This window comes from Mirounga leonina, unplaced genomic scaffold, assembly GCF_011800145.1.
Source record: "Mirounga leonina isolate KUSES-001 unplaced genomic scaffold, KU_Mleo_1.0 Mir_91, whole genome shotgun sequence".
NCBI classification, from domain to species: domain Eukaryota; kingdom Metazoa; phylum Chordata; class Mammalia; order Carnivora; family Phocidae; genus Mirounga; species Mirounga leonina.
In genome coordinates this window covers 20,724,705-20,752,235 of record NW_023270839.1, presented here as the reverse complement: position 1 = coordinate 20,752,235, position 27,531 = coordinate 20,724,705, and the positions used below count along the sequence as shown (strand labels likewise).

The following is a 27,531-nucleotide window of genomic DNA, read 5'->3' as shown; positions in this document are numbered from 1 at the left end:
AACATACAAAAATCAATTAATGTGATGTACCACATTAACAATACAGGATAAAAATCACATGATTGTCTTAATAGATGCAGCAAAATTATGTGACAAAATTCACCACCCTTAAACCACACATAAAAACAACTCAAAATAGATTAAATACCTGAAACTGTAAAACTCCTAGGAGAAAACAGAGGGGAAAATTTTGTGACATAGGTCATGGCAATGGATATGACAGCAAAAGCAAAAATAGACAATGGGGTCTATATCAAACTAAAAAAGCTTCTGCACAGCAAAGAAAACAACAGTGAAAAGTTAACCTATGGAACACAAGAAAATATTTGCAAACAATATATCTGATAGGGTGCCTGGGTGGCTCAGTTGGTTAAGCGACTGCCTTCGGCTCAGGTCATGATCCCAGGGTCCTGGGATCGAGTCCCACATCGGGCTCCCGGCTCAGCAGGGAGCCTGCTTCTCCCTCTGACCCTCTCCTCTCTCATGCTGTTTCTCTCTCGCTCACTCTCTAATAAAATAAAATCTTAAAAAAAAAAAAGATTTAAAAAAAAAAAACCAAAAAACAAAAAAAACACAATGTATCTGATAAGAGGTTGATCTGCAAAATATATATTAAAAAAATTCAATAGCAAAAACACTCCTCAAAAAAGGGTTAAGGATCTGAATAGATATTTCCAAAGAAAACATAAATGGGCAACAAATATATGAAAAAAATGTTCACCATCATTAATCATCAGTGAAATGCAAATCAAAACCACAATGAGGTATCACTTTATACCTGTCAAGATAGCTGTTATAAAAAAACAAAAGACAGTAAGTGTTGGTGACAGTTTGGAGAATTTGGAACACTTGTGCATTGCTGGTGGGAATACAAAATGGTGCAGCCACTTTGGAACACAGTATCAGAGTTTCTCAAGAAATTAAAGATAGAACTACCGTATGATTCAACAGTTCCACTTCTGCGTATTTATTCAGAATCAAAATCAGGATCTTGAAGAGAGATCAGCACTCCTGTGTTCATTTCCAGTAGCCATGATGTGGAAACAATCTAAATGTCCATCAACAGATGAATGGATGAAGAAAACGTATTATATACATGCAATAAATTGTTTTTCAGACTTTAAAAAGGAAATTCTGCAATATGAAACAGGCATGAACTTTGAGGCCATTATGCTAAGTGAAATAAGCCATCTCAAAAAGACAAATATTGCATAATTCCACTTATATGAGGTATCTAAAATAATAAAACTCCTAAGACAGTGGTCGATAGGGGCGGGGATAAAGGAGAATTGGGGAGTCACTAATCAGTAGGCATAAAGTTGCATTAAGTAAGATGAGTAAGTTCTAGAGATCTGTTGTACAACATTGTACTTATAGTCAATAATGTACACTTAAAAATTTAACAGGGTAAATCTCATGTTCGGTGTTCCTAGCACAATAAAATAAAAGTTTAAAAAAGGAAAAAATGGTAACTTCTGTGTTATGTGTATCTTACTACAGTAAATAAAAAGGAGAAATCAAGGTTTTTCAAGAACAGGCAGGATGAAAAGAACGCAAAGATGAAACAGGGACAGCGATACTTTAATGTGATTGACAAAGTTCAAGCCATGTCCTCGGAGTTTAGAAATTAAAATATAATTATTCAAGGAGAATAATAATTTAGGATGATAAAATACAGGAATAGTAATATGAAAATAACAATGGTAGCTAACATTTATTTAGTACATATTATGGACCAGACACTATGATGCATGTGTTATGTTTGGTATTGCCAGATTTTTTGGGTAAAGGCCAATATGTGCAGGACACATATAATTTCTTTTGCGTATCATTCTCTGTTTTGGTTTGTTTGATGTGTTTGTTTCATTTTTACAACCTTTTTTTTAATGTTACATTTGTCACCATACATTACATCATTAGTTTAGTGTTCCATGATTCATTGTTTGCGTGTAACACCCAGTGCTCCATTCAGTACGTGCCCTCCTTAATACAACCTTTTAAAAAGTGAAAACTATCTCAGCTTGAGGGCTATGCAGAAACAACCTGCAGGCTGGACGTGGCCTGGGCCTCTAATGTGCCTACCCCTGGTCTAGACCTCGAGTTTTTGATCTCAGCACATACGACTACTTAACAAAATTCAAACGAATTGTATATCCCTGAAAAGTTTGTAGAAGATACCAAAGGCAAATGTAACTTGAGAATTAATTGTATTTCCATGGCTTTTGTTGCTGTAGGAAGGATGATATCACCACATTAAAGAAATAATTCAACTCATCTACCACACTAGCACTATAACCAAGTCCACATTACTTTCCAATCCTGGACTTCATGCAGCATACATATTTTAAGGACACTAATTTTTAATGTACGTTCAACATGTAAAAATAACTTCAGCGTTCCTATTTTTAAAACCTCATTATCATTTTTTATAATCTAATAGAATGTTAAAAAATTTATCAGTTGGATTCCAATCATGCAGCTTCATCAGAGCTGTCGCTTTTTATTCCTTCTCTAATCACATAACATCTGAGCAGCATTTTTAAGCCAATTACTACAAAGCAAGAGTTCCAAAGGAGGAGGGAGGAGAGGAGAGTAAAAAAGAGTACAGGGGCGCCTGGGTGGCTCAATTGTTAAGAGTGTGCCTTCGGCTCAGGTCATGATCCCAGGATTCTGGGATCGAGCCCTGCATCGGGCTCCCTGCTCCGTGGGAAGCCTGCTTCTCCCTCTCCCACTCCCCCTGCTTGTGTTCCCTCTCTCGCTGTGTCTCCCTCTGTCAAATAAATAAATAAAATTTAAAAAAAGAGTACATGAGGATTGAGCATGACAAAAAGATGGGAGTGGGGTAGGAAAGAATTGTCAAAATGATGCCTTTCATACCCAAAAGATCAATTTCTTTCTTTCTTTCTTTCTTTTTTTTTTTATTTATTCATGAGAGAGAGAGAGAGAGAGAGGCAGAGGCAGAGGGAGAAGCAGGCTCCCCGCGGAGCAGGGAGCCCGATGCGGGACTCGATCCCAGGATCCTGGGATCATGACCTGAGCTGAAGGCAGACGCTTAACCGACTGAGCCACCCAGGCGTCCCTCTTTTTTTTTTTTTTAAATTTTATTCTTAAGTAATCTCTACACCCAACATGCAGCTCGAACTCACAACCCTGAGATCAAGAGTTGCATGCTCTACCGACTTCGCCAGCCAGGCACCCCTAAAAGATCAATTTCTATTTAGGATTTGTTCACACTTTTGGCCTTCAGTGACATTCTCATTTTTGGTTATGTTTGTGTAGAGTCACTTTTGGCTTCTTTATTATTTCTCATAAGGCTGGTCCTGTTTTGTGCTTTATGACCACCTTGCCTTTTCTTTTGCTGCTCTGTCTCCAGCAATTTTCTCTAGGTAAGGCTAAAGTTGTATTTTCATTTGCCCATTACCCTTCCCAAATACTTTAACTTTCATATGAATAAAAATACATTTTATAATTTAAGAAACAAACACTCCCATGTACCATTATATTGAGATCTGGGGTCCTCGAGGGTCCCTGAGACCTGAGTCCTCAGGGTCACAGCTTTTTTATTTTTTTTGAGTCACAGCTATTTTTTTTAATTTATTTTTTTATTTTACATTTTTAAAAATTTTATTTTGTTATGTTAAACACCATACATTATATCATTAGTTTTTGATGTAGTGTTCCATGATTCATTGTTTGCGTATAACACCCAGTGCTCCATTCAGTATGTGCTCTTTAATAAGTCACAGCTATTGTGTTAGTAATGCTAAAAGTTATTTACCTTTCTTTCCTCAGCAAGGAGCGGGCTTCTCTCTCTACCTCTGTCCCTCCCTGCCCTGCTTTTGTGCTCGCTCACTCTCAAATAAATAAAATCTTAAAAATAAATAGGGGTTGATAAAAGGGTACCAACTTTCAGCTATAAGATGAATCAGGTCTGAGGATCTAATGTAAAACATGGTGACTATAGTTGATAGCACTCTATTGCGTAATTGAAATTTAATAGAATTGAACTTAAATGTTCTCACCAAAAAAAAAAAAAAGTGAGGTGATGATGTGTTAATTAACTAGATGGAGGGATCCTTTCACCATGTATATGCATATGAAATCAGCACAACATACTCTTCAAATATCTTACAATGTTATATTCAGTTATACCTCAGCAAAGCTGAAATTTTAAAAAAAAGATCTCATAGTTCAGTGGAGAACACAGACTCCTCAAAGCATAAGTGTAGTTTGAGGCAGTAAGTGCAAAGATATTCCCTATCATGGGAATCCAGAAGGAAGGATTTTTAACTAATTGTGAGTATGGTGCTGGTGGTAGAAGGGATCAGTGAGAAGTAGGAGTCATATCTGTTAAGATTTCCTGGAGGAGGTAACCACTGAACCAGTGATTTTAAAGATCAGAATGAGTCAGCTGGGTCATGGACTGTGATAGGCATTCTCAAGCAAAGGAATGGAAGTGAAGAGTGCAGTGCGTGCAAACAGCACAAGCAGGGCTGTGTTACTGTGTGTAGCATCAGTCTCAGGGAGAAGTGGAGCCAAAGCTAGAGAGGTGGCAGGAACCAGAGCTTAGCCATTTTTGGCCTTTTAGGAGTTTGGACTTCATCCTTAGAGGAAAGGAAGTGCTGTCTTTTTTTTTTTTTTTTTTTTTTTTAGCACTTATTTGGTTTTATTGCTTCTTTCTACACATAAGAGTTTGGTTTATTAAAATAGTGTTAATTGTTGAGTGTCAGATTAGCTTCTAAACATGTCACATATGTCGACAACTTTACATACATACTCATTTTACTTCTGAGAAAAATGAAAGCTCAAAGAAGTTTAGGATGCATAGCTGTCTGGAGGGTGAAATGATATTTAAGTCCAAGCAGCCCTGCTCCAGAATTGGCACTCTTCACTGATACGCTATAGCACCTCTCCATACAAACAAAAGGAAGAGGGTAAAGGGCAGAGAGGTGAACAGTTAGTTACAAAACTATTCTCAGAAATGGAAACTAGCTCTGTGAATGTGCTATGAACTACCAAAGTGTGCATTTTGAAGGGGTGAAATTTCTGGTCATGTGGTTTTTTTGTTTGTTTGTTTTTGTTTTTGTTTTTTTAAAGATTTTATTTATTTGACAGAGACAAAGCGAGAGAAGGAACACAAGCAGGGTGAGTGGGAGAGGGAGAAGCAGGCTTCCCACAGAGCAGGGAGCCTGATGCGGGGCTGATCCCAGGACCCTGGGATCATGACCTGAGCCGAAGGCAGACACTTAACGGCTGAGCCACCCAGGCGCCCCTCTGGTCATGTGTTTTATCTCAGTAAAGTAAGACCCTGTGTTGAGAGGCATAGAGTTTTATAGATACAACTCAGATAATGAAAGTAAGTCTCTGACTTACATTCTAACAATAAAACCCTTCTATTAACATGTGATGATAGACATTTAGCAAATGGGAACTTAATAGGCTTCTGTGAAAATGTGAAATTTGGAGATCCCTTGGGAGCTTCAAATGCAGGTTATGAGCATATGTGTAAATTGGGTCACAGCCCTCTACTTGGTTATATGTGGAAATTCAAAGATTTCTGCAGTGAATGTGTATAAAATAAGCTTGTTCCATATCTTAACTTTGCCTTTCTCTTCACTTTTCTACCCCTGACCTTCCCATGGATTCTCTACTTCATGTTGTCCACATATGGGTTTATGTTTTTGCTTTAAAATCAAATGCTTAATGTCTTTTAATGTCTGCTTATAAATACTAGTTTCTCCTCAGCTCTGTGATAACCTTGAAAAAAGGAGGTAGAAAAATCAGCTTTAGTACATAGTTGTATTGCTCCTTAGTGAAAAACATTTTTGAAACTTTAAATTTTTTTTAGGAAAACATTTAACTTTATTTTTCTGTGAAACAGAATTTAACCATAGCTTTTTAAACACAGTAATACACTTAATGGGAAAGAATTGTGTGGTAAATATTCACCATCCATTTAGTTCTAATGAGCAGTAATGATGATGTGTTTTCTTGTTAAAGCTAATGAATGTTAAAAGTATTTCCATTTTTTGAAAGGCAAAACTGAGAATTGCTAGAGCTAAGCAGGATACCCAGGAGAGAAAGAATGACAGGCAAAAAATAAAGAATCGAAAGACCAACAAATCTTTAAATCCTCAGCTCAGTAAGAAAGGACAAAACACGTTACCAAATCTGCATTTTTTTTTTTTGCAGACATTTAAATCTAACTGTGATAGTTTCTTACAACTAGCACATTTATTTTTAAGAAATTCTGTTTCCAGATCTTTGAAATAATTTGATCATCTTCAGACTACTGTATATGGGTGGTATTAATATGAAAGTTTTAGCAGCATTATATAACAGCCAAAAAACAGAAACAACCCAAATGTCCATCAACTGAGAAATGGGTGAATAAAATGTGGTATATCCATACAATGGACTATTACTTGGCAATAAGAGGAAATATATGCTGCAACATGGATGAGCCTTGAAAACATTATGCTAATTGAGATAAACCAATCACAGAAGACCACATATTGTTTGATTCTGTTTGTATGAAATGTCCTATATAGGCAAATCCATGGGGATAGAAAGTAGATTAATCGTTGTCTAGGAGAGAGGATTTGGGGAAATGGGGAGTGACTGCTAATGGGTGCAGGACTTCTTCTGGGGTTGATAAAAGTGTTCTAAAATGGATTGTGCCAAAGTTTGCACAATTCTGTGTGTGTATATACTAAAAACCACTGAATTATATGCTTTAAATGAGAGAATTATGTAGTGGGTGAGTTATATATAAATAAAGCTGTTTGATCTATCCATCTATCTGTATCTCAGTAGAGCAGTAACTTGAATACTGAAAAGTTTGAAAATGCATGTTGTGAGGAGAGGTACAAGGACAAAGACTGTATAGTACAGAGTATGTCTAATCGGAACTATTCCATAAAACTTCACAATTTGAATAGAAGGATTTTTCCCCTCTTGCAGGGTAAAAACCCTATATCTCATGGTCATCTTCTTAATATTTAATTCCTATTTTCTCTCTTTCTGGAGAAACTTTGGACTCTGACGGAGCTCTCATTCTATATTGACCTGAGGTCTCAGAGGCTAGCACTGTTGTAGCTGATGAGTCAAATGGACACCCCGGCTGGCTGTGTTCCAAGGCTACAGTGAGATTAGGGAAAATGTCATGAGGACAATCCATCAGATGTATCAGGTACAAAGAGGTTTTTCTTCCTGATTGACCATAGGTGTCTTCTTGTCCTAGTCTCTTTTTCTTTGAACAACAGAAGGAAAATTTCCCAACCAAATCTGTTGGGATTGTCTTCCCTTCCCTCTCCCAGTATCCCAGAGTATGACAGTAGGCAAAGCTTTTACTCCAAAGTTGTCATCATCTTTTATCCATTTTCCTTCTTCATTCCTTTTAGGTTTCCAAGCCTTGGACCCAAAGTTTGTGACTGGTGAGCTTTAGTGATTTGTTCACTCTTCCAGGCACACAGTAGAGCTGAAGGCACAGCCACTTTCTTTGTCCCATTGCTTGTCTAAGTGATCCCCAAGTGAGTCAGTGAGCTCTTAAGTCCAGCTCTAACCAGCCACTTGGTTAGTGGGGTAGGTAGGCGGTGGACTGGAAAACCTTTTGAACTCTCACAAAGTTACCTTTGAAATACTCTTGTCTGCAGTACAGTATGGAAGTCTGCTTGGGAGTTGCTGAAAAGATTCTCATCTTCAAACAAACAAGCAAAAACAAAATGAAACAACATAAAACCCCTACATTTCATTCCAAGCTAGGTCAATTTCTTTGTTTCCTTTTCCTATCAAAGAGTAGTCTATTTAGGGGGTCTTCATTTCTTTACCTTGATTTCTCCATGCCAGATCTGTTACCAGGAATAACATTCTTATAGATTGGGGATCTCCTTCATTCCAAAACCCTATTCCTCATTTTATTTGACTTCAGTGGTAACACTCCTGACCACTCCCTTTTCTGAACTTTCTCTTCCTTTGATTGGAACCCAACTAATGCATATTGGATTCAATTATATTTTCTCACATTGAAGTATCCAGGCTTGCTTCTTACCTTTCAGTTGATCCATCTTTGTTTCTTGCAATGCACTGCATATTTCTTTCATCCCCTAATTGGAGTATTTTTTCAAGGCTCTACATGGTGGTAGAGCATCTTGTTTATATTTAGACCTTGTGGTCCAGGGTAGCAGGTGTGTCCAAGAGGTTAAAGGTATCTGCAAAAAATGCATAATGGTGCCAAGCAGGATGCTCCTGCCATTGAGTGTGATGTGGCAGTCACTATAAAAATCAATTACTGTGACTTTCCTACAAGTCAGTAGTGCAAAGTTTTTCAGCCCTGCAGACTTTAACCCAGGGTTCTCTAGACTTTAGAGAACTCAGAATCATTAAGGATAATGGTTCAAATAGATTTCTGTATCCACTCCAAAATACTTTAAGTGGGTCCCAGGAATCTACAGTTTTAAAAAGCATCCAAGTGATTCTGATGCAGTTGGTCCAGCTATCATTCTTGGAGGAAACAATGCCACAGTGCCCTTTCCTTTAGTTATAGGCTACATCCCTAGAGAATAAAGGTTGAACTAATAGTAATTTGCAAAATATTTTATAAGTTGCCCAAGACCTGGAATGTATCTGTTTCTGAAATAATAGTACTCACCACCTTATATTTGTTCATCCTCACTCTGGGAAAAAATACATTCATTTCCATTCTTTCTAGTGAAGATCTAAAAGAAGCAGGCAACCAGTTCTCTGTCAGTCTATTTCCACCTTCACAGGAATTTCAGAATCATCTGTAAGAGTCCTGGAATCCAGAAGCACCCAAGGGAATTAGCAACAAGAAATATATAGTAAGTAGGTTAGTTAATGAGGTTATGGTGTTAGGTGTTGTTTCACATTAAGATATTTCACTACACATGCATTTTGGGGGAAACATGTATATCCTCTAATATTTTGACTTGATTTGGTTTGATTTCATACATTGCCTGCTATCCACAAGCTTTCTTGGTGCTCCTTTTCCTGGTGGGAGAAAGCCTCACAGAATTATGTAAGTAGCTGCCCAGCCCCCAAGCTGGTTTCTCCAGCGTGGCATCACAAGTCCTGAAGGACTACTTTATAGTGGGAGGAGCTAGTTCTCTTGTCTAGGCCCTTTAGCCTAACAAATATAAAGAATCCAGAAAAACCAGGATTCTTTTCTTATAGCAACTTCTTTGGCAGGTAGAATCTTTAGCTCAGAAGTCAAGCTGCCTGTGGCTCACATCTGCCTTGGGAGATATCACCTTCTCACATGGTATCTCGTTGACATGGTTGTCTTGTTTTGTTACAAGAGATCTTGGTTGCAGAGTGAGATCACTAAGATTAATAATGTAGGAGTGGTTTTTAGTTCAGAGGAGCAACTTGTCAATAGCTTGTATTTTTAAATGTTGTGCTAGGAGAAAGTATGTTGTGTTCATAGAGTATGTGTTTTATTATTAGTGACTTGAATGCATCCATGAGCACTTTGATATACCCTAATTATTTCTAGTACTATGGATTCCATTTTCTACTAGGTGACAGTGTGGATGTTTGGAATGCAAATTTGTGAATAAGGAGGCATCAAATATAATCAGGGTGACTAGATTTCAGCTCTAGTGAGTAAAATTTAAACTCCCCCTCCCTCCATCTTTTAAGATGAAACACTTTGGAATATACTCTAATGTTGTGTTCCTGCTGTGGCTAGTCTCAGAGTTTAGGGTTTTCTTCAGAGTGTTAGTTAAATACTCTAAATCATCAAGAGGCAAAGTCAGCAAAAATTGCTTACTCAGAATAGTTTGGTTAAACTCACACAAGATTATCTTTTTAGATGTTGTGGAACTCTTTGTGATTCTTTATAAGCGTATTCAGGATTGTTTAGATGTGCTTCCAATGCCTGAGATAGTCTTATGACTACCTCCCTAGCATGCCTGAAACCAGCCCATAGCTGGGCCATCTCTCCATGGTAGTTGCAAGCGGACAACCAAAGATAATGCTTTTGTATCTTGGATACTGGTAAGCTTTGGCAACAAACATCTCCATCTCTCCTAAGGGAGTCAGCATATCAAGCTAATTTTGAGGAAAGCAGAGTAGAATGATGGGTGTGAGTCAGAATAAGGGCCAAGATTCCCAGTGTTGCTTCTTTTCCCCATTCTCTACAACTGAGGACTGAACTTTCCTTCAGCAGTGTTTTTTTCCATAATCATGTGATGGGAATTCCATGTGTTTCAGAGAAATTACTTTGACCTCCCAAGGGAGGTCATGGTAGAAGGCCTTGTTTCCATACTCAAAATGCAGTCGCTGGATCAGCAGCACTGCATCATCTGGTAGCTTGTTACACTGCGTTAATTCTGGCCTCATCCCAGACCTACTGAATCAGAATCTCTCTTTTAACAAGATCACCAGGTGATCTGTATACTTTTAGAGTTTGAGAAACACTGACATACGGGATTATGGCTATTTATTTTTACCGGTCATGACCCCACTATTTTCCAAGCTCTTTTGATTGTTAAAATGGCTGTGAACTTGCCAGAATTTACGAGAACTACAACGTATTGGTGTGAGGGAGGTGTTTATATGTGGGGGTGATAGGCTTCCATGCAGAAGCCATATAACACCCAGCATAAACAGTTCTGATGATATTGCTCTTAATGTGGGAGCCTGAAGGATAATGTCATGTTTTTGATATCTGACTACTGTCATGCTCTACTTGGATAGAGACATCAAGAAGGTTCACTGCTCTTCATCTGTACAACACACACCTTTAAATAGCAAATAATTGATTTTAGAAACAAAAGTTAATTAAATTTTTGTAAAAAAATTTACAAAAAGATAATTTTTAAATAAAGTTTATAGATTTTGGGGGGAAAAGGTCACTTTGTCTAAGTATGCCTGATACATATGTCTATTCTAATATGTGATGTTTAAAGGAATTAAATGAATATGAAAAACCTAGGCCCCAAGGTGAGGAGTAAAGTTTCCTTTAAGTTACGATTGTGATGGGGTCTCTATAGGAAGAACCTGGAATGTCAAATGACTATTGGTGAGGAAATGGTAGAGTTGCAGGTGGGGCTCATGTTGTCCAACTCTGTGGGTAAAGGGAGACCCATGGCTCTGGCAGAAGCTAGCTCCTAGATTGCTTTTCTACTAGCATCTCCTTTTGCTTTCTGTTCAGTGAAGAGTTAAGGAAGAGTCACACAGGCATTGAACCTTGGACCTTTTATTTTGTTTGTCACTCTGAACTTTTGGAAGTGTGGCATTTCTTTTTTGGCCGCTTTAGGCCCCTGAGTCCTGCTGATGCATCTACGAGAGGGTCAGGTCAGGTCTGTGCTGCTGCAGGTCCTTTCTCCTGTACTTTAAGAGGATGACATTTTACATCAGAATGCAGTACACGTGTCATTCAAAGGCCATTCTGCAGCTTTTGGGGCACAAGGAATCACTGAGTTTGTCATGGTTGCAAATATTTCAAAAGTCAAATGCCTGTATGAAACAGTTTTTTAGGCTGTTGTTGGAGGAAAACAAGAACAAATTGAAATTGTTTGGGAGGAATATTTTGGCATGGTTTCTCTGAAGTTGGGTAAACATAATTTGTCCATGTATCCATCTGGGCACCCAGCAGCAGTCCTTCTGCCCACAGAAAGAATTTGCACACATTAGACAAGTTACGAGTCTGAATCTCCAGGACATGGATAGACTGTTACTGTGTGTGTATTTGTTTGTATACACTCATCTATTATCTCTTTACATAGTATTCGAGAAAGAGCCTCCCCTGGGCTACCTTGTTTGCTCCAGAGAGCCTCCCTGTAGTCCACTCTGGGAAGTACCTTCTACTTCTTCCAAGATTAGTATGCGTGTCAGGCTGATGGGTGCTCTGTTTCTTGTCTGCTTAACTTGGACACTTTCACAGCCATGGTATTCTAAGGGCTTCAAATCTGAGCGAGGGTAAATCTTAGGGCCCCGACTTCTTGCTCACAGTCTCCCCTGGAGAGCATGTTTGCAAAAGAAATTGACACCTTAGAATTTTTCCCTATGTCTGCAGTTTCTACCAGGTGGGGGTAGCTATTGCTTTTCTCCCCTTAGCTTGAGTGTAGTCTCACTCATCCACCCTGGCAAAGTGAATTTTACCATTACAACTATCAGTTTGTTTACTTCAGAGAACAAAGTGGTTTTATTGGGCTTCTTATTCTCTCACTAGCTTTTGTGAAGAGAAAAAATCCTGTGTCCCATAAACTAAAATGATAGCACTATGATGTTGCGTCTTCACATCGTTTGATTAACTATTATGGTAAATCTATGAATAAACCCCTTTTGACATCCTTTCTCTGCCTTTTGGCTGTTGATTTACTACCATGCTTTTCATACTTTCCAAAGCAGACCCCATACTTTGTGGTCTGAAGCATCATAAGCACGAGATGTGGTGAGTGTCAGTCACTATCATCCCTCCTTCTTACTGCCTTTTTTCTCACTTCTGCAATTTCCCAGTGAGTGGTGGACCTATGTGACAGCTGGAATTCACAGTGGTGACCTTAAGCATACACTTGTGGTTTACGAAATTGGTTGGCCAAGGACTGCCTCTTGGAAAATTTTCTTCTACAAAATTTATTTCAGAGAAACATACTACTGGTTTGATTCTTTAGTTATACACTGGGAAATTTGCTTCAATATTTTTAAACATATAGGAAAAGTGCTCCATATGTGATCAAACAGATCAACTTAAATTAGAATGATGAACATAATTTACTCCCACATTTGTGGATGGCATGTAGGTCTGCCTTCCTTGAGTCTGTTTTGGATTGAGGTGGGCTATCAAGGCCAGATGATACCCAGCCAGCGTTGTCTTTGAGTACAGCAAGCATACAGGTGGAGTGGCTAAGGCAAAAGGGGAACAAGATACAGGGGCAGTTCCTCTTTTTCTGGGTTTCCAGTCATCCATGCCAGGAAGAACAAGGTAGCTGAACTCTGAGAAAGCTCCAGAGCCTTGCCGCAGGGGGTGCATTTGCAGAGGAACAAGAGAATTTAATGAAGGTCAGAAAATGCAAGCCAGAGAGAAGATGAGGTGCAGGTGAATCAGAGCCTAGTTCAGCAACATCTGACTGGGGTTTCCTCTTGGGTGTGAGGCTCAGGGGTCATTCTTAAAGTTATGCTAAACAGTCTGGGAAACTGTGGGTCCTCTGGGGATGCTTGTTAGACATGCAGAGATCTAGGTCTATCTCTTAGAGATTCGGATTCAGTAGGTCTGAGGTGGGCTTTTGGAATCTCTATGTTTACAAGTGCTCCAGGTGAGTTTTATGATGGGGTAATTTTGGGAAACACTCTGTTGCTAGACTATATTTATTTTGTTGGATGGAATTCTGTGTTGGCTGGCTCCCTAGGGGTCCAGTAAGTGGTGCATAGTGAACCACTGAATCATAGTAATGTTAAATCCATGGGTATAATAATTCCACTGATACTTTCTAAAGAGGTCATTTCAATGTGTCCCTCAATGAATTGTCCTAGAATAGTTTTTTTTTTTTTAAGATTTTTATTTATTTATTTATTTGAGGGAGAATGAGAGACAGAGAGCACGAGAGGGAAGAGGGCAGAGGGAGAAGCAGACCCCCCGCTGAGCAGGGAGCCCAATGCGGGACTCAATCCTGGGACTCCAGGATCATGACCTGAGCCGAAGGCAGTCGCTTAACCAACTGAGCCACCCAGGCGCCCTATCCTAGAATAGTTTTTGAGCCCACTTGAAATTTGGTAGATGAACTTGGTTTGATTAAAGTCAGGAAAGATGGCATCTCTGAATTCATTGTCTTTTCATCTTCCAAAATGTCTTTTAGAATATTGACGTACATATATTAGCAAATCACAGAGTGACTATTAGCAACTCACAGAGTGACTATTAGCTGTGAAATGAAACAGGAATCCTAGGCCTTGGATTTACCTTATAGACATAAATCTTCTAAATATGCATAGTCTAAAATAACATATGCCATGGTCAAAAGAAAATGTTAAATGGAAAATAAACTCTTAGATTCCTGTACACTGGTGGTGGATAACTTGTGCATGGGAGGAGCTTGAAAAATACTGGAAGATTTCCAGTACACTGGTCAGTGGAAATTTTATGGTTCAGTACAATGTTTGTGTCTTAGATAGGACTAGCTGGCTACACAGGTGTCTGAAGGAAACCTTCTAGCCTTAGCAGAATGGGGCTTATTTTAAGAGTATAGCTGTTGGCAGGGATGCCTGGGTGGCTCAGTCGGTTAAGTGTCTGCCTTCGGCTCAGGTCATGATCTCGGGGTCCTGGGATCGAGTCCCGCATCGGGCTCCCTGCTCAGCGGGGAGTCTGCTTCTCCCTCTGCCTGCAGCTCCCCCTGCTTGTGCTCTCTCTCTCTCAAATAAATAAAATCTTTTTTTAATTTTTATTTTTAAAGAAAAAGAGTATAGCGGTTGGCAGGCCCAAGAATAAGAGAGCAGCTGGGCCTCAGAGATAACAGAACTAGGGAACAAACGGGAAGCAGCACAGACCTAAGGGGTGCTTCTGTGTGCATATCTACTGCTTCCCTATCTATGTACAGACCGATTTCTCTGTACTGCTGTCCACTTTGTAGAAAAATGGCTACCCGATCGCACTCAAGTTTACACGTTACAGTTCCAGCCTCCTAGAGACATTGCCTTGGCTGTTCTCATGGTTCCTATTCCAGACCCACAGGAGGGGAGGTCTGATTGGCCTGGCTTGAGTCAATGTACATCCCTGGGTTCATGGTAAACACAAGGCTGCCAGAGTCCGTGTTTCTGGAGGTAGGGAATGGAATGTGGGTATGTGATCCATGAGAAAAGAGGATCCTTGTGAGATGATCTGCTCGCCCCAGAATACAGCTACTGTGATAGATATTGTTGAAGATTTTTGTGGTTATTTTTTTCAGTGGGGCTTGACTGTATTGCTCCATTAAGATATTAGCGTGGTTGCAGTATCTTATTATGATGCTGCTTCCCTTCTGCGCTTTTACACAAGCCAACAGATTTAGTTTTTCCTACCCATCTCCACCTGACTAACCTTTATTCATGTTCACTTTCAGATTAAATGACTCTTGTCAGGAGAAGAACTCATCAGTCATTTATCTTTATCTTAATCTCCCCCTCCCACCTCCCCCATCCCTGATCAGACCAAGTTTTTTGGCCTGAAGGAGGGAAGGAAAGAGAGTTTAGAAAATGTGTATGTCCTTGAAAACAGGCTCTAGGCTCTGTACTCCCTACCTAATTTATATAAGTTTCTGTATTAATGCCTGTATATAATAAAATGGAGCAAGATAGGGGCTGGAATAAATACACAATGACTATAATACGATGCAAAATAAAAGTTCCTGAAGAATAGCTTAGGGAGAGATAACATTAGGATCTAGGATCATAAAAGACTTTATGAAGGAGATTTCACTTGAGACTTGCTGTGAAATAGAGGTTGAATTTCTGGAGGATGAGATGGCCCTGGAGAGAGGATTCTAGGTACAGAGGTCAGAATAAAGAGGAACATGGGTGTAGCAAAATTCATGGTGTACAAAACTCATTTCATCAGAACAGAGGGCAAAAGTACATTAGGAGCTTAATCTACAGAGGGTCACTTAGCTCATGTCTTCAGATGGGTAGAGTGAAGAAATTAGGCTGAATTCCATTGTCATTGGGGAACCACTGATGGATTTTGGACAGAAGAATTATTAGAATGTAAGCTCCATGAAGTCAAAAACCCATGTGTCTTTTTCTTTGAATCTTTAGTGTCTAACGTAGTATCTGGCATAGAGAATTTGTGCTTAATATTCATGACTCCTCAAAGGATCAGAACTATATTTTATTTTTTTTTAACATTTATTTATTTGAGAGAGAGAGCAAGTGGGGTTGAGGGGCAGAGGAAGAGAGAGAGAGAGAGAGTCTCAAGCAGACTCCTCACTGAGCACAGAGCCTGACACAGGGCTCCATCTCATGACCCTGAGATCACCACCTGAGCAGAAACCAAGAGTTGGTCGATTAACCCACTTTGCTGCCCAGGCATCCCCAGAACTATATTTTAGCAACATTAACCTAGCAGGTACCATATAGAGTGAGTTACAGGGGAATACCAGGAGCCGCGAGACCAATTTAGAAGTAAATACAGTAATTCAGGTGAGAATTAATGAAGGCTTCTCAGCTAGAACAGAAAGGATGAAGGCTGACTGGTATTACACTGTAAAAGTAGAATGTGAAGGACAGACCGACACAAGAGAGGGAAGAGACCCTTTCAAGGAATAGATTCCCAAAAGAGACTGCAGACCAAACAAAACCTACAAATTATGGTTTGATGAGAGAAAAATATGAAGTATTTCGTTCCCCTTTTTAAAAAAAGATTTGTCTGTTCTGCAGCCAATTAAGCCGACTGTGCTCTTTGTCCATGGGGGCCCAGTGTGCCATGGCTGCAAACAGTAGCCTCCTTGGTAGTGTATGCAGCCTGTTGATTGTATGGGTTGCCCTAAGGGACCTTGGAGACAGCCCTTTCCAGTGGATATTGAGGTCTGACCTCATACTATCTCCAATCTAGGCTGCAGACAGGTATGCGGGGTGCCTTTGGAAAGCCCCAGGGCACAGTAGCCAGGGTCCACATTGGCCAAGTCATCATGTCCATCCGTACCAAGAACAAGGAGCATTTGATTGAGGCCCTACACAGGGCCAAGTTCAAGTTCCCTGGCCGCCAGAAGATCCACATCTCCAAGAAGTGGGGCTTTACTAAGTTTAATGCGGATGAATTTGAAGATATGGTGGCTGAAAAGTGGCTTATCCCAGATGGCTCTGGGGTCAAATACATCCCTAATCGTGGCCCCTTGGACAAATGGAGGGCTCTGCACTCATGAGAACCTCGGCACTGCCCCCTTTCTATTCATGCCCACCAATAAAACCTACTTCCTGTCAAAAAAAAAAAAAAAAAAAAGAACCTACCACACTAGCAACTTTTCAATACCCACCAGACACATCATCAAATATATTCTATCTGTTAAAATTGAAAAAAAAAAAAAAAAAGATTTGTCTGTTTAGAGGGGGTAGGGGCCGAAGGAGAAGGAGAGAGATTCCCAAGCAGACTCCCTGCTGAGCGCAGAGGCAACGACCCTGAGACCATGACCTAGCCAAAACCAAGAGTCAGACGCTAACTGCTTAACTGACTGCACCGCCCAGGCACCCCAGTTCCCCCTGTATTTTAAATTAAAAGTTGGGAACATTAAACCCAAATCAATCAGAAGAGATCTTTTAAAAAGGGGGTGGGGGGATGGGTTAGCCCAGTGATGGGTATTAAAGAGGGCTCGTACTGAATGGAGCACTGGGTGTTATACGCAAAAAATGAATCATGGGACACTCCATCAAAAACTAATGATGTAATGTATGGGGATTAACATAACAATAAAAAAGATGCAAAAATATATATATATATATATTTCAAGATCAGCTTCTCTTCCATCCCTGTGTCATACAGGGAGGCTCTCTTTTGATGTTGCATATATGATGTTAGGCCTGAGCTTTATCCTAAAATTCTTCCGTAGATGTGCCCTTTCTGTATTTTTCCCTTCCTCTTTTCACCTAAGAGAAATAGGAAGAGAGGGGAGTAGAGGGTCAGGTAGCACACAGTTGTAAAGAAAAACATAACAAAAACTGTCCGCTAACAAAACTTCCTATGAGCAGAAGGAAATTAAAAGTTAGAACTGGGGGCGCCTGGGTGGCTCAGTCGGTTGAGCGACTGCCTTCGGCTCAGGTCATGATCCCAGCGTCCTGGGATCGAGCCCCACATCAGGCTCCCGGCTCGGCGGGGAGCCTGTTTCTCCCTCTGACCTTACCCCCTCTCATGCTGTTTCTCTCTCGCTCACTCTCTAATAAATAAATAAATAAAATCTTAAAAAAAAAAAAAGTTAGAACTGGCCTACAGTTTCCTTTCTTCAAAAACAAACAAAAAGAAACAATGAAAAAGGAAAAAAGAAAGTTTGTGGAAAAAAATTAGCAAGGAAATACCCGCCATGTTTATAAGGGTATATAGCTTGTATACTTTGTGAGGATAACCTTCATGAACTTAGCCCTGTAGGGCTTTTTCCGTCACTGATTCTCATCTTTCCCCATCATAAAATCCTGTTCACATTAATGTGCTGTGATTTATCTTCTTCCAAAGTCTCTTGTGCTTAGAAAAGAAGACCTAAATTAGCCAGGAAAGCACTTATTATGGACCTATCGTGAGCCCTTTGCTAGGTACTGGTGATGTGGATGGAGTCTTATGAATTGTTTATGTTTCCTGTGCTTGAGAAATTTATCATCCTGGTTGAGGAACCAGGCCATCTGTATATATAATATATATGTATAATATTACAAAGCATATGCCAAGTGCCAAATAAGCCTGATTTCATAGTGTTTGTTTCATAAATGGATCAAAACCACCAGTCAGTTACACTGCACCACTTAAGTGGATTTAATTTATCATTTTCTTCTCCTTAAGGAAAACACTTAAGGATTTCCTAAAGATCTCATTGAGAGAGAAAATCATGTTTGACAAATTAAATAGAATACAATTATTAATAGCTTACAGTTGCTATAAATTGATCTCAAATGCTTGGTACTTGAATAATGAAACAGGTTCTTTGATTTATGTTGTAACTCCATTGCCAAGTGTTTCCATAGTTACAGTGTTCTTTGTGTGAGGTTCCCAAGCTGGTTGTGTTAGATAGTCTCAAATTGCCCATTTTCTCAGATTGCATATTTGCAGTCTTTAACACTGGGAAGAATTTAGTAGTTGTGGTAAGGATTCATAGTGATCTTTTAAAACATTCAAAACAGGGAAGGTAGAGTGATTAAAATATAGCACTTCCTTTGGAAATGAGTACAATAAGACAATTTAAACACACACATCTTCAGGAGAAAATTGCAGTTATTCATCTCTCTGGTAATTCAGAGAAGGCTTCTGCAGCATTCTGTCTCTGATAAAAAAGTATCTTGAGCTGACTGTTGTGGCTAAATATTGTATATGCTGAAATATAGTTATGTATCAAAATATAAAATCTGACTATTATACACATAATTAACATTAGTATAACATATATGGGGCATCTAAACAGAATAGTACAAAGTATTTTATTTATATCATCTCGATAATTTCATGGGTGAGTGTTCTCAAGCACTAAGTAATTTGCTTCTGGCCTGGAGCTCATAAATGGGATGTAAAATAGTACCCTCATGTATCTGACATTCACCAATACCACAAATTTTCAGATTCCTAGCATTGTCGTAGTCTGCCTTTTGTCTGAACTTCACAATAGCCAAGCTTAAAATGGGGACTGGCTGGAGTGGAATTTCCCTGAATCACAGATTTGGTTCAAGTGAGTGAGAAAAGTGAGCATACATGTAAGTATGTGCGCGCACACACACTCAGGCACACGCTTCTGAGGAACACAGTGTTGGAGGTTTTTGCTGTGCTCTTTCTTTTAAGATAAAAGAAAGGGTGGAAAACAAAATTTTATTAGGCTCTTATGCCTCCTCAGCTGCTTTTTCCTCTCTTCAGCCTTATGCACTTCTGATGTCTTGACTTACTGGGCTATATGCACTGTGGACATCCTCCAGTGAGCTTCTTGTTATTCTTACTTCCCAATTCTTTTCCTTTTGCTTGCTCTGATTGCTGAAAGCCAGTCAAATAAAATGCCACCTGTTAGAAAATGATCAGCTGTTCAAAGGATAGCTGGCATGCCTGTTTATCTCCTGGGATCTCATATTACAAGGAGTGGTCAGTTCTACATTCTGCATAAACTCAAACTTTGTAATAGTTTTACATAGGGGTTGTTGTTGTTGTTGTTGTTGTTTACATTTAAGAATGGACTCCTGGTTTCTTTTGGGGTGATGAAAATGTTCTAAAATTGATCATGGTAATGTTTGTACAACTTTGTGAATACACTACAAACTATTTGTGTACTTTAAATGGGTGAATTTTATGCTGTGTGAATTATTTCCCAATGAAGTTGTTTAAAAAAATGGTTAGATTCTTGTCTGTCTTGTCAACTAGAACATAGGTAACTTCCTTGAAGAACAGGTTCTAGCTCTGTCTTCTCCAAACCCTCAGCATCCATCATAAAAACTAGCACAGGGGCACCTGGGTGGCTCAGTTGTTAAGTGTCTGCCTTTGGCTCAGGTCATGATCCCAGGGTCCTGGGATCGAGCCCTACATCGGGCTCCCTGCTCCGCGGGGAGCCTGCTTCTCCCTCTCCCACTCTCCCTGCTTATGTTCCCTCTCTCACTGTGTCTCTCTCTGTTAAATAAATAAATAAAATCTTTAAAAATAAAATAAAATAAAATCTAGCACATAGGGGTGCCTGGCTGACTCAGTCGGTAGAGCATGTAACTTGTGATCTCAGGGTTGTGGGTTCGAGCCTCCCTGCCGTTGGATATAGAGATTACATAAAAATAAAATCTTAAAAAAAATAGAAAAAAAAAAACCAAACCCAACTAGCACATAGATGTTCACCAAATGCTGAATAATGAATGAATCCCTAAGTAAGTGCTATGTAACGTCCAGGACAGAATTCTCAAATAGTGTGATTCACCATACAGGAATCACTTCAATTATAGCCATGCTTCAACTCCATGTAAATATTGGACTTCCAATTTTTATCTTATTTGTACATTCAAAAAAGTTTGAAAATTGCTGGCCTGGAATACTGAGGTGTTTTTTTTTTTTTTTTTTTAAGATTTTATTTATTTATTTGACATAGAAAAAGCACAAGTAGGCAGAGAGGCAGGCAGAGAGAGAGGGAGAGCAGGGAGCCGGACGTGGGGCCCGATCCCAGGACCCAGGGATCATGACCTGAGCCGAAGGCAGCCGCTTAAGCGACTGAGCCACCCAGGCGCCCCTGGAATACTGAGTTTTATTCCTAAACACAACTGACTCCTCCTCCAGTGTTTAGGATGGTATAATGACGTGATGATGAAGCTAATATTTATTGAGCCCTTTCTAGTCAAAGCTTTTTAAATATATATTAACTCATTTAATCCTCACAAAAATTTGGTATAGGTTCTATTGTTATTCCCACTTTTCAAATGAGAAAATCGAGGAAAAGTAACCTGCATGAGGTCGTGCAGGTAGTAAGTGGTAGAGCCAAAGTTCAATATGGCTCAAAAACGGGCACCTTTTTTTTGGTTAATAGATTGTAGTTTTTGGAGAAGTTTTAGTTTACAGCAAAATTGAGTGAAGGCACAGAGTTCCCCTGTACCACCTCCCCTGCTGCCCATGCATAGCCTCCCCCATTATGAACATCCCTGACCAGAGGGGTACACTTGTTAGTTGATGAAACAACATTGATACATCATAGTCACCCAGAGTCCATAGATGACATTGGGGTTCGCTCTTGGTGTTGTAAATTCTATGGTTTTGGACAAACATATAATGACATGTATCCACCACTGTAGTGTTATACAAAACAGTTTGATTACCATAAAAATCCAGTGTGCTCCACCTAAAAGCCCACACTTTGAGCTAGTGTACTGGGTTGTCCCTTAATGTTTAGTTTCATATTTCAAAACTGCCTTCCCTGTTTTCCCCTCTGCTCTCATAGCATATGTTGACCGCACTGCTCTTAAATTTTTATCTTATATTGTTTTTAGCTGGTATATTGCTGAGCTTTCTGTGAATCCTACTTATTCTACTTGATTCTAAAACCTATGAGGGTTGGGACTAGCTCTTTGATCTCTTTCTAACCCTGACCCTGTGTGGCCTCTTATATTATCAAAACCGTGAATGGTGATCTTGTACAGTGAATGGAAATCCTCTCCATAGTAGTACTCTGTTAAGGCCAGTATCCCTTTCACAATGCAGCTGTTTCATAAAATATATAATTACTGTTTGTTTTAATGGCAGTCTCGCCTTTCTCCCTCATCCTTGACAGTTCTACCCTTTAAATATCTCCATGTTCTATCAAGAGGCCAATCCCCCTTTTTAAAATGTGTGGTAAAATATACATAACATAAAATTTACCATTGTAATCATTTTAAAATACACAATTCAGTGCCATTAAGCACATTTACGATACTGTGCAACCATCAGCACTATCTAGCCCCAGGACATTTTCATCACCCTATAAGGAAGCGCCACATCTATTAAGCAGTCGTTCCCTGTTCTATCCTCACAGCCCCAGGAAACCACTAATCTGCCTTCTGTCTCTGGATTTACCTAACCTGGATATTTTATATAGATGAAATCATGTAATACATGGACTTTGGTGTTGGCATCTTTCACTTGGCATAAAGTTTTCAAGGCTCATCCATGTTGTAGCATGTAGTGCTTCATTCCTTTTAATAGCTGATCAATATTCCATTGTATGGATTTACCGCATTTCGTTTTTCCATTGATCTGTTGATAAACATTTGGGTTTCCACATTTTGGCTATTGTAAATAAAGCTACTACAAGCCTTCATGGACAAGTATTTGTTTGATACCTGTTTTTAGTTCTTTTGCATGTATATCTAGGAGTGGAATTACTATATCATATGGTAATTTTATATTTAGCTTATTGGGTAATCTCCAATAGTCCTTTTATAATGTTATATTGTATAACACATACAGATAGTACTAAACGTATTGCAATTAAACACCTTCCTTTCTGTCTTTTCCATAGCAAACTGGTCAGCAGGTCCTCTCAGTTCTACCTTCTAAACCCCTCTTTTCAATTTACACTGAAATCATCAGACTCAGTATAGTTGACCTAACCACTTCCTAATTATGTGACTTGAGCAAGTTATTTATTTTTTTTAAAGACTTTATTTATTTGACAGAGAGAGAGAGAGAGACAGCGAGAGAGGGAACACAGGGGGAGTGGGAGAGGGAGAAGCAGGCTTCCCGCAGAGCAGGGAGCCCGATGCGGGGCTTGATCCCAGGACCCCAGGATCATGACCTGAGCTGAAGGTAGACGCTTAATGACTGAGCCACCCAGGCGCCCCTTGAGCAAGTTATTTAACCAGAGTCTCAGGTTTATTATGAATCAAATTGGGGAATAATCTCTATGTGGAGTTGTTATAATAATTAAGTGAGGTAGTACATATAAAGCTCTTAGCTCTGTGCTGGTACATGAGGGCTCAATAAATCTAGCTATTATTAATAGTCTTCTAACTTGTCTCTCTTCCCCACATTTGCTTTCCTCAAATACATTAGCCATACTGCTGCCAGAATAATTTCTCTAAATAAAAATTTGAGCATGTTGCTTCCCCACGTTTTTTTCCAGCTTCATTGAGGTATAATTGACAACTACTACTACATCCTCTTATAACTCCAAGCCTACAGGATAAAGTCCCAACTCCTTAGCTTGATCCAAGGCTCTCTTACTTGGCTTCTCATGTCCTGTGTGGCCCTTTATATTTTCAAGACCAGTATCTGCATACCCACCATCCACAGGGTTGCCATCATGTCAGGTCATATGTTTACTCTTCTGTTTTTTATTTAATTTTTTTTAAAGATTTTTATTTATTTATTTGACAGAGAGAGAGACAGTGAGAGGAGGAACACAACCAGGGGGAGTGGGAGAGAGAGAAGCAGGCTCCCCGCGGAGCAGGGAGCCCGATGCGGGGCTTGATCCCAGGACCCTGGGATCATGACCTGAGCCGAAGGCAGACGCTTAACGACTGAGCCACCCAGGCGCCCCTTTATTTAATTTTCTATTTTGGCCTCTAAGGAGTTCCCTTTTTTCTTGAAAACTTAGCTATGTATTTAAAAGGGTATTTGCTATATTGTACTCTGAGTTTCTTTGAGTTTGGTTGGGAAAGGCTTTTCAGGTTATTTGGTCCACCCTATGAACAGAAATGAAAAGTCCTTTTTTAAGTTCTAATCTCATTTCCTATCTTTCTTATTCGCCTCTCATTTAGAACAACTCTAGGGCTAGAATTAGATTCAGTTCATCTTTATATTCCTAGGGTCTGGGACAGAGTGCTAATATAATATCTGTTTAATGAATTAATATTCTGCAGGCTACAATATTTATTTGGAGTACTTGTTCACTTTTAAAAACTCAAAACAAACTGATGACTACAGTTGTTAAATAAGAATCTATATAAATGGCAGCTATTGAGTGAAGTTTGTGCATATGGGAATATTTCCCTGTGGCCATATTAGATTTCCATGGGTAATCGCTTTATGCTCAGATCACAGGCATTGATGTATCCTGGTCCCTGGTTTACACATGCTGCTTCCCCAGATTGTGTACTGTAGCCACAGTCTTTGAGCAGAATTATAAATATAATTCCCATGGGAATGATGACCTTGGAGTTTTGGAACTCTGGGAAGTATTCTTAGAGTTGCTGTCGATTATTCACTGAGACATAACAATTAAATGAACGTCTTACATTTCTATAGTTCTTTTAAAAGAACAACTTTATTGAGATATAACACATACCCTATGATTCACCTATTTAAAGCATAAAATTCAACAGCTTTTAGTACATTCACTGAGTTGTGCAGCCATCACCACAATCACATTTAGCACGTTTTTATTATCACCAAAAGAAACCTTGTACCCATTTCTAGTCAGTTCTCAGACTGCTCTTCCCTTTCTGTCTCTTTAGATTTGCCTATTCTGGGCATTTCATGTAAATGGAGTCATGCAATATGTGGCCTTCTGTGTCTGGCTTGTTTTACCTAGGATAATGTATGTAAGATTCATCCACATTGTAGCATGTATCAGTACTTCATTCATTGTTATGTCTTAATAATATTCCATTGGATGGATATCCCACATTTTGTTGATCCATTCATCAGTTGATGTCTATTTAAATTGTTTCTATGTTCTGGCTATTATGAATAATATTACTATGAATATTGTGCACAAGTGTTTGTGTGGATACATATTTTTATTTCTCTTGAGTATATACTTATGAGTGGAATTGCTGGATCATATAGTACCTCTATGTTTAATCATTAGGAACTGCCAGTCTGTTTTTCCATAATTCTTTTAACTTAAGAAAAAAATAGTTATATCCACTCATTTATCTTTATAATATGCTCAGATTTAGAAGAATTTAGAAAATTGTTGATATTTAGAAGAATTGTCCTCTCCATTTAGGAATGAGAAAATCAGGGCATGGGAAATTGAAATTGTTTGCCTAAGGTCACACAGTTAATAAGAGGCATGTCTCCTAACACCTGTAGTGGGCATCTTTCTTTTTGAGCTTCTAGCCATCATATGTATCCAGCTACAGATATAAGGTGGGGAAAATATGGCTGAATAGCAGTGCACTAAAAATATTAGGAAGTATAAATCTTATAAGTTAATGTGATCTTAGTTGTATTAATAGAAACATCCAAATGGATGTTTGGAACAAGGAGGATATAATCCTTCTATTCTTTTTTTTTTTAATTTTTAAAACAATTTTTATTTTAAAAGTTTAAAAATAAGCTATTTTAGTGAAGTGTAATAGACATAGAGTAAAATAAACAAATCCTAAGTATAAATTGCTAAATTTTGACAACGCATATCAAGACATCTATCTCCTTGCAACTGATTCTTAGCACTTAACTATCCCATGGCTAAAATGTTGGTTTCTGTCTGGGATGTTATACTTTCAGATAGGCACTGAAAGGCTGGAGTTTGTTCAGAGAAGAACAACCAATGAAATTATTAAACACTATGATACAGGAATGAAGGTTAACGAGTGATTAGCCTAGAGAAGGGAGAAAACTTACAGGAATGTGATAGATCTTCTAATACTGGAAGAAACTATCATGTGGAGCATGTAGAAAAAAGTTTAGGTCTGCTGTCTTGCCCCAGAGGGAAGAAGCGGGAAGTTGCAAGGAGATAGATTTGTTTCAACATTTATATCTGAATTCATATCAGAATAATTTGTGAAAATTGGAGTTAGTTGAAAATAAATTGGGCTGCCTTGGGAGCTCTCAGAATTTTCTATCAATAACAGTATCCAAACAGGAGCAAGATGACAGCTAGTAGGGGATTCTGTAATGGTTATTCAGGCATCCTAAGGTTGCCTTATATGATTTTTGAGATCTCTTTCAACCATGAGAAACTAATTCTTTGAAGTCTAGAGAAAACAAAGGTGGAGGAGATTACAGTTTGCAGAACAGTGGGTATGTATAATGTAAGGATGAGTGTATTATTATCCTCTTAACATTTGGTAGCCAAGTCAAAATTTGAGAGTGGTGAGGGACCTCACTGATTACTATGTCTATGACCTTCATTCTATAGACAGGGGCATGCAGATACAGATGTTATTCACCTTGCCCAGCGTCAAATACCCAGTTACTGGCGGAGTCTGGATTAGAATCCATATCGCTTTAAAACAGAAGAATGATTCCTTTTAACAATTAAGAGAAAATACAAATAACTTGCTGGATAGAAATGCTGACAAATCCAAGACTAGGTTATGACTAGAGGCTTCATGTATTATTAATGAAAGCTAGATATGTTTAGGATGTCTTTCTAACCTTTAGAGGACAAAATCAAAGAGCGTGAATGACAAGCTTTACCACAAAACTTACCCCAGTACCGCTGTCAGAGAGAAGATAATAAACTGAATGAACCATTGATTTGACACAGTATGGCCTTTTAAGCTGTGCTATGTCTTTACGTTTTTTTCTCTGTCTGCCTTTTGTCATTGTTTTTGAATGTTCTATTATTTTCATAGCTTGATCCCACCGATCTTGTTTTATTCCAGGTTCACCTTTATCTCAGCATCTTTAATGTTTAACACAACAAATGCATTAAACAGTAAACCATTCAAGACTTCTCACCTCGATAACAGTAAAAATAGTAAAGCATTTAAGAACAATGAAATAAAAGCAGTGCGGAGGGGGGAACCTGGGCTGGGTTGAAGCTTGGCTAGAGGCATGTCAGCCCGTCATGAGGCCTGTGCAGGACTGCTGAGGTGGTCGGATTGGACACAAATGTGCTAGACTGGGGATGTGGAGCCCTTCTGTCCTCAAAATTTAGGCACATAGCATGAAAATATTGTAACAACCAGTAACCATGTAAGACTGCCACGAGAAATGGAATCGAGCCTTGATCATTGTTTTGAATATTTTAAAAGGAGTTTATCAAAGTGTTTTTCTCTCTTAAAATGGATGCTGTTTAGGGTACTGGGAGCATCTTATTCACTTCTCTTCTCGTTGGGATTGCATGTCTTAATCTTCCCCATGGCATCCTGAAGAGAGGATAGTTTAACATAGTTTGCACATTTCCAGTTCCCTTTCACTGTTTTATTATCACATGAAATATCCTGTGATATTTATATATGCCCACATAGGCCCCAAATTTTTTTAAAAAGGGCATTTTAATCTGTCTTTTAAAGCATATAATCAGAAAGTGTTTGAGACGTTTGTCATAAATTATGAGCATTTTCAGTGAGTCACTGACATAGTATCTTCAGCCACAAAAATCCTGTGAAATTCAGTTTCATAATTGCATCACACTCCTTTGGTACCATTGTTGGAGTCAGAATTCACTGGGGGAAACACTAACTTAACTGCCAAACTTTATCTCTTCTGCCTTCAGCACACCTGCAAAGTGCTTATCA

General features: G+C 38.9%; 1 protein-coding gene and 1 non-coding gene across 6 annotated transcripts in view; both read left to right on the top strand.

Annotated features, from left to right (window-relative positions):
- Positions 1-27,531, top strand: part of FRMD5 (FERM domain containing 5) — a 315,205-nt gene that overhangs the window by 88,765 nt on the left and 198,909 nt on the right. The window lies entirely within an intron of this gene.
- Positions 16,366-16,499, top strand: LOC118003781. Its single transcript, XR_004677414.1, has one exon. It is a non-coding gene; the product is annotated as a small nucleolar RNA SNORA70 (small nucleolar RNA).